The sequence below is a fragment of the Bos mutus genome, chromosome 8 (genome assembly GCF_027580195.1).
Source record: "Bos mutus isolate GX-2022 chromosome 8, NWIPB_WYAK_1.1, whole genome shotgun sequence".
Lineage (NCBI taxonomy): Eukaryota > Metazoa > Chordata > Mammalia > Artiodactyla > Bovidae > Bos > Bos mutus.
Genome location: NC_091624.1, coordinates 70833642 through 70842393, shown reverse-complemented (window position 1 = coordinate 70842393; position 8752 = coordinate 70833642).

The window sequence follows — 8752 nt, the reverse complement described above, 5'->3', positions numbered from 1 at the left end:
GCTATAGAGGCTGACACCTGCACTTTCTCATGAGAAAATATCTGGAATTGGAAAGGCTGAGTCATAGAGTGAATTGGTCTTTAGTTTTAGAAGACATTTCCAGTGGTTTCTAAAGTGAAATTTCCAGATTTCTACGTGGTTAGACCATTTTGCACTCCCACAAACTATGCATGAATGTTCTGGATGCTTCACATGCTCAATTAAGTGTTCGCAGTCTTAATTTTAACCATTCTTGTGGGTTTTAGTAGCATGTATTTTGTTATAGTTTTTATTGCCTACTGATGTTGAGAACTTTTTCTGGTGCTTATTTTGCTGTGCATATTTTCTTTTGTGAAGTATCATTTCAGGTCTTTTGCCTATTTTGGGGCATTGTCTTTTTTTAATGGACTTAATGGAGTATTTTCTAAATCCTGGTATCAGTATATTGGCAACTGTGTGTTCTGAAGATGTTTCCTTCTAGTCTGTGACTTGCCTACTCATCTTTTTAAATCACTAGAAATAATGTTTACTGAGGCTTTTTGTAAATACCCTTTGTTAGATTGAGGAAATTCCCTTCTGTTCTATTTGCTAAGAGGTTTTATAATCGGTGATTATTGAATTATGTCAAATGGCTTTTCTTTGTTAATTGAAACATTACAGTTCAAAGTGGTGAATTATGTGATTGATTTTTGAAAGTTAAACCAGCCTTACATTCCTGGGGAACCCTGCTTGCTCTTGATGCATTGTCTTTTCTATATACTACAGATTCAGTTTGCTTTTATTTGGTTAAGAAATGTGTCTGGTTTGTGAGGGAAATTAATATGTTATTTAAAATTTCATTGCTGCTTTGTCAGAAGTTATTCCAAATAAGTATTACAGGTTGGTCTCAAAAATTATTTAGGAAGTGTTCCCTTCTCTATATTTGGAATAAATTTTATTAGATTGGTGTTATTTTTTCTTTGACTATTTGACATCAAATTCATTTATATATAGGGCCTTCAGATTTTTTAATTTCCTTTTGTGTCAGATTTGGTAAGTTGTTTTTTCAAGATATTTATTCATTTTATGTAAATGTTTAATTTGGTTTTTAAATATATGTATTTATTGATTTCCCTTTTAATTTTTTGTCATCAGAGATCATACTAAATATGATTTCATGCCTTTCACAATTGTCAACACTTAATTCATAGCCCATGATATGGTCTATCTTGGTTACAGTCCTTTGTATATGTGAAAAGAATATGTATTCAGCACTTTCGGGGGTAAGTGTTTTATAAATATCAATTATGTCAGGATGATTGATGGTGTTGTTGAAATCATCTGTGCTTTTACTGAATTTTTAATTTATTATTTCTGGCCATTCTTGCTTCATATATTTTGAAACTCTGCTGCTAGGTACATAGACTTTTCTGATTATTTGTCTTCCTGATGAAGTGATCATATTACATTGTGAAATGGCCTTATCTCTGGTAATATCTTTTTTTCCTTGAAGTATACTTTTTGTTATATCAGCGTACCTACTTCAGCCATGTGCTTATGGATTGTACATCAGTTCAGTTCAGTCACTCACTCAGTCGTGTCCGACTCTTTGGCGACCCCATGAATTGCAGTATGCCAGGCCTCCCTGTCCATCACCAGCTCCCGGAGTTCACTCAAACTCACATCCATCGAGTTGGTGATGCCATCCAGCCGTCTCATCCTCTGTCGTCCCCTTCTCCTCCTGCCCCCAATCCCTCCCAGCATCAGAGCCTTTTCCAATGAGTCAACTCTTCGCATGAGGTGGCCAAAGTACTGGAGTTTCAGCTTTAGCATCATTCCTTCCAAAGAACACCCAGGACTGATCTCCTTTAGAATGGACTGGTTGGATCTCCTTGCAGTCCAAGGGACTCTCAGGAGTCTTCTCCAACACCACAGTTCAAAAGCATCAATTCTTCTGTGCTCAGCTTTCTTCACAGTCCAACTCTCATATCCATACATGACCACTGGAAAAACCATAGCCTTGACTAGACGAACCTTTGTTGGCAAAGTAACATCTCTGCTTTTGAATATGCTATCCAGGTTGGTCATAACTTTCCTTCCAAGGAGTAAGCGTCTTTTAATTTCATGGCTGCAGTCACCATCTGCAGTGATTTTGGAGCCCAGAAAAATAAAGTCTGCCACTGTTTCCACTGTTTCCCCATCTATTTCCCATGAAGTGATGGGACCAGATATGTACATGTATAACACATGTATACCTGTGGTGGATTCATTTTGATATTTGGCAAAACTAATACAATTATGTAAAGTTTAAAAATTAAATAAAATTTAAAAATAAATAAATAAATAAAAATGTTGTAGAGGTCATATAGTTGGGTTTTGGTCTTCAATCAGTTCTGATAAACTATGCCTTTTAATTAAATGCTTACTTCATTGATACTTAATTATCAATATAGTTGATATACTTCTGTCTTCTTATTTGTTTGTCCCTTTGCAGGCAGTTCCTGTGTTTCTTCTACCTTGCCACCTTGTGGATTATTTGAATATTTTAAATCCTCTTAAATTTATCTATTAACTTTATAACTATATCTCTTTACCATTTTAGGAGTGGATTTAGAAATTATACATTTTAACTTTTCATAGTATGCTTATTATTATTATAATTTTTATTGTACCACTTATGTAAAATTTGCAACTGTAGAGTTCCACTTATTCTCCTATTGTTTATGATACATTTATTATAAGTATTACATCTCCATTTGTTGTAAACTGTGTCACTGTATCTGAACACAGTGTTATACATTTTATTTTAAAACATCTAGAAGAATAGAATCTTTTTAAATTAAAACATACATTTACTATCTCTGTTTTTCTTTCCTTCCTGAAGATCCAGGTTTTCATCTGCTATAATTTCCCTTTAGCATTTTTTTTTTTTATAGTGCAGGTGAGCTGGCAAGGCATTCTTTCTATTTTTCATTATCTGAAAATATCTAAACTTTGCTTTCATTTTTGACAAATATTTTCTCTGAATATGGAATTTTGGGTTGGTAGTTATTTTTTTTCTTTCAGTATTTTGAAGATGTTTTATTATCTTTGAACTCTGTTAATTACATATAGAAGTTACTGATAATTCAAATTGCTATACTGTTGTATGTTATGTGTCATTTTTCACTGGCTACTTTTAAGATTTTATTTATTTTTTTCTTATGCACTATCAGTTCAGTTCAGTCACTCAGTCATGTCTGACTCTTTGTGACCCCATGGGCTGCAGCACGCCAGGCTTCCCTGTCCATCACCAACTCCCAAAGTTTGCTCAAATTCACGTCTATCCAGTTGGTGATGCCATCCAACCATCTCATCCTCTGTCGTCTCCTTCTCCTCCCACGTTTAATCTTTCCCAGGGTCAGGATCTTTTCCAATGAGTCAGTTCTTCGCATCAAGTGGCCAGAGTGTTGGAGTTTTCAGCTTCAGCATCAGTCTTTCCAATGAATATTCAGGACTGATTTCCTTGAGGATTGACTGGTTTGATCTCCTTGCAGTTCAAAGTACTCTCAAGAGTCTTCTCCAACACCACAGTTCAAAAGCATCAATTTTTGTCACTCAGCTTTCTTTATGGTCCAGCTCTCACATCCATACATGATTACTGGAAAAACTATAGCTTTGACTGTATGAACATTTGTTGGCAAAGTAATGTCTCTGCTTTCTAATACGCTGTCTAGGTTGGTCATAGCTTTTCTTCCAAGGAGCAAGGCCCTTTTAATTTCATGGCTACAGTCACCATCTGCAGTGATTTTGGAGCCCAAGAAAATAAAGTCTGTCACTGTTTCTATTGTTTCCCCATCTATTTGCCATGAAGTGATGGGATCAGATACCACGATCTTAGTTTTTTGAATGTTGAGTTTTAAGCCAGCTTTTTCACTCTCCTCTTTCACTTTCATCAAGAGACTGTTTAGTTCCTCTTCACTTTCTGCCATAAGGTGGTGTCATCTGCATACCTGAGGTTATTGATAGTTCTCCTGGCAACCTTGATTCCAGCTTCTGCTTCATCTAGCCTGGCATTTTGCATGGTGTACTCTGCATATAAGTTAAATAAGCAGGGTGACAGTATACAGCCTTGACGTACTCCTTTCCCAGTTTGGAACAAGTTTGTTGTTCCATGTCTCATTCTAACTGTTGCTTCTTGACCTGCATACAGATTTCTCAAATGGCAGGTCAGGGTTGCCTGGTATTCCCATCTCTTGAAGAATTTTCCACAGTTTGTTGTAATCCACACAGTGAAAGGCTTTAGTGTAGTCAATGAAGCAGAAGCAGATGTTTTTCTGGAATTCTCTTGCTTTTTCTATGAGCCAGAGAATGTACTATATGTACTATAGTTAATTTATAATGTTGTGTTTCGGATGTACGGCAAAGTGATTCAGTTATATGTAAATATGTTTTTGAAATTACTTTTCATTATGAAAAGTGAAAATGAAAGTCTCTCAGTTGTATCTGACTCATTGTGACCCCATGTACTATACAGTCCATGGAATTCTCCAGGCCAGAATACATTCTATTTCGTATAGCATGACCATATAAATTTTAGTCTGGAAAAATTATTAAAGCAGGTGCAACCAGATATCCACCATAGTCATAACTCATTAAAACATCCTGAAGGCTGGGTTTGAGCAGGACAACCGCTGGTTGTTTTTCAAGATTAATTACTTGTGAAATGTAAACCAGAGTGACATAAGTATTGTGTTGTGCTATGTGAAATTATTTGATCTACACCAATTAATAGTTCCTCTGAACCACTTTATGGTGGCAATATTAGACACTAGGATCAATTTCTTCTTAAGGTCCATGTTGCTCATAATTAGAAAAGAAATCATAAAGCAATAAGCCATGTACTTCAGAAGTGATATTTGCTTAGTTAAGAGCAATTTGAAAAGAATATGATATAAAAATCTTAAAAAGAAATAGGTTAAAGAAAGCATTTTGATTGGTGGGAAAGTGTCAATGGAGTTAATTCCTCAGACCTCTGACACTTTGTATAGCTGAATGGTGGGGAGTTGACAAATATCAGAGACCAGGAGTCTACACGGAGAGTAAGTAGCTTTTAATCCATATCCAGTCTCTGCCTTTGGACTCAAAGGGCAAGGAAAGAAAACAGCAGATGCTGTATATAATCTTGCACTTACTCATTTAGACGAATCTGTAGAAGTGATAAAGAGAATCATACAGCTTGAAGTGGACTCACCAGATCTTACCTTTTCATCAGCTCTGTCAGCCTCTTCCTTATTTTGGGGTAGATTGAACTAAGAAACCCCACTTTGCAATTTGCTCAAGCAAGAAACCAGCATATGGTTTGGAGAGCATTCTGAAAGATATGGAAGGATATAATTCTGGAGAAAAAAAGTTAAATGCCATTTTTTACTAGACTGGGATAGTTAATTGGGAGACTTTTATCAAATCCTTAAGAAAGAGATAATTACAACGTTACTAAACTTGATCCAAAGTTAGAGTTTTCTTATCAGTTTCATGAAACACTGTATTCATTTTGATGAGTTAACATGCCATTGATGGCCAATTAGGACAAAAGAGCAAACAAAGCAACCACAAATTAATCTTCCATAGGAATAAAGATGTGAAAATACACCAAACTCTTAACAAATTAAGCACAATAGCTTCTTAGAATGATAATTAACAATTCTTAAGTCAGTTTATCAAAGAATTGCAGGGATAGATTACCTGTGAATACCTACAAATAAAATTCTACACTTAGCACATTAATATACTAAAGGAGAAGAAAATATAAATAGATGCTAAAAACTAATAAATTCAAACTTCCTTGGTGATGAAAATATTAGCAAACAATGTTAAAAATTTAAACACTCTTTACATGGTAAAGAGTTTGTATCATGTCTATAGCAAACATCATACTAAATGGTCAAACTAGAGCTATGAATCAAATAGTAAAAAATAATGATGCAGATGCCTACTCCCACTGCTATTTGTTCCATGGTGTCATTGAAGTTTTAGCCAACAAAATAAAGTTTTTAAAAAAGGTACCATAAAGGAGATCACAAAATTATCATTTTTTTTCAAATGTCAGATTATTTACCTAAAATCAACTGAAAACACTACTAGTTACAATAATAAAGTTTGGTAAAGTTACCTGATAAAAGGAGAAGAAAGATTCCAATAACTATTTTAATGGAGAGCATATTATATATATATGTATATATATAAACTTACAAGTTAAAACTCAGACAGTGGTAAAGCTACGTGGGGAATTAAAATAGGGTTAGTGTAATAGTCACTGAGAGACTGAAGATGGAATGATTGGGGGCAGCAGGGTGGCTTTATTAGAAAGTGATGTTGAAACTGATATTTGAGTGAGAAAAAGGAACCAGTCATGGAGAAAAGGAGTTCTCACCTACAGAACGTAAGCTAATAAACTTGTGTCAGTTTAAACTGCTAAGGTTGTGGGAATTTGTTGCCAGCAATAGATAAGCAATACCTCAGGGGTGTCAGAAAGAAAAATAGCTTTTAATTGAGAGGCCTGCAGACGTGGGCTCATTACAGGTCAGCCAGGTTTCTGTTATACAAGAGGATGAGGGGAACTTCAAATAGCAGATCAGGGTTGTGGAGAAAAAGACCAGAGACATAGTAACAGGGTGTTGGGGGCCATGGAATTATGGAATGCTGGGCAGGATAAATGAGAGACTTGGGAGGCTTGAAATTCTCATACTCTGTGAGGTTAATGGGCGGGCGAGGCACAATGGGAAAAGTCCTGAGATTTGGGGCCACTAGGCATTATTCTCTTCTATAGTTCCTGATGATGTGACAGCAAAGAGGTCAGTAAAATTTTCTTGGAGAACTGTTATCTTAGTGACTGGAATTAGGAAGTAGCATCTTACTTGTCCTGGTGGTGGTGGAGAGCTGGGAAAAAAGTGATCTCGCTGGAAAGAGGAGGCTGGAAGCATCTCTTCTTTGCACAGAATCTAGAGTATAGAGAGACACTCTACTGAAAAACCTAGCAGACACTAGGGACATAGTGATAATAAAACTGGCCTTGATTTATAATTCAGAGAACATAGATCTCCACTATTAACCTGCATGTCTATGCTTCCAGTCTTGTACCTCTTCAGACTACTGATTAGAATCCTTGGTGACCACAGCTGACATCATACTTAATAGTGAAACACTTAAAAACTTTCCCCCGAAGATCAAGAACAAATCAAGGATGTTTCCTCACTGATTCTATTCAACATTGTACAGGAGATTTAAACAAGAAAATGAAATTGAAGCATCCACATTGAAAAGGAAGAAGTAAAAATATTTGTGTATAAAAAAAGCCTGAGGAACCCATACATTACTAAGGATAGGGTTCGAGTTAGTAAAGGAGTTTGGCAAGTTTGCAGTATACAAAATCAGGACACAAAAATCAGTTGCATTTCTATACACTAGACAATCTGAAGATAATATTTAAAAAATTCTAATTTGTTTGAATGAAATAGGAATAAATGAAACAGAAGTGCATGACTTGTATACTGAAAACTACAATACATTGTTGAAAGAGATTAAATAAGACAAATAATTGCAGAGACATCCTGTGTTCATAGATTGGAAGAAAATTTTATTAAGGTGATTTTGGAAGACTTTTATTAAGATAACAGTACTAACCAAATTGATCTACAGATTCAGTGCAATTCTGTAAAACAAAACAAAAAAATCCAACTGCCTCTGTTGCAGAAATGAATAAACTGGGGAGAAACTGGTCCTAAAATTTGTATGAAAATACAAGAGACCCAGGATAGACAAAACCATCTTGGAAAAGAACAAAGTTGAAGGACTCACACTTCTCAATTCCAGAACTTAGTACAGAGTTGTAAGTAATCAAGGCAAATGTGGTATTGGCCTAAGAATAGACATTTAGATCAATGAACTAGACTTGAGAGTTCAGAAATAAAGCTGTATAACTATGGCCAGTTGACTTTTGGCTAGAGTGTCACATCAATTAAATGGAGAAAAAAATGGTCTTTTTCAGCAGTTGCTATCAGGACAGCTGGATAGTCACATAAAAAGAAAAAAGAATTTGGGCTGATTAATCATATACAAAAATTTACTCAAATGGATAAAATTCTAAGATTTAAAACCATGACACTCTTAGAAAAATATAGGCTTAAATCCTGTGACCTTGGATTAGGCAATGATTTCTTAGCTATGATACCTATATACATAAGCCACTAAAGAAAATCCAGGTAAATCAGACTTGATCAAAATTAAAAACTCTTATGCATCAAAGGAAACTACAAGATAGTGTAAAAAGACAACACACAGAATGGAAGAAAATATGGGCAAAGGATTTGAATTGACAGTTCTCCAAAAGAAGATGTAAAATGGCCAGTAACCTCATGAAAAGATGCTTACTTACCTCGGTAGTCATGAGGGAAATACAAATGAAAATTACAGTGAGATATCACTTTATATCTACTAGCATGGCAATAATAATGATAATATAATAACAATAATAACCAGATAATAGCTAGTGTTATATGTAGGGAAATTCCCATACATTGCTGATGGGAATATAACATGGTATAATTATGGTGGAGAACAGTTTGACAGTTCTTCAAGAAATTAAACATAGATAACCGAGCAATTCTACTCCTAGCTATAATCCCAAGAAAATTGAAAGCATATTTTAAAACAAAGATTTGTGCAAGAATGTTCACAGAAGCATTATTTATGAAAGCAAAAAACATGGTAACAACCCAACTGATGAGTAGATAAACTGATGAATGGATAAACAAAT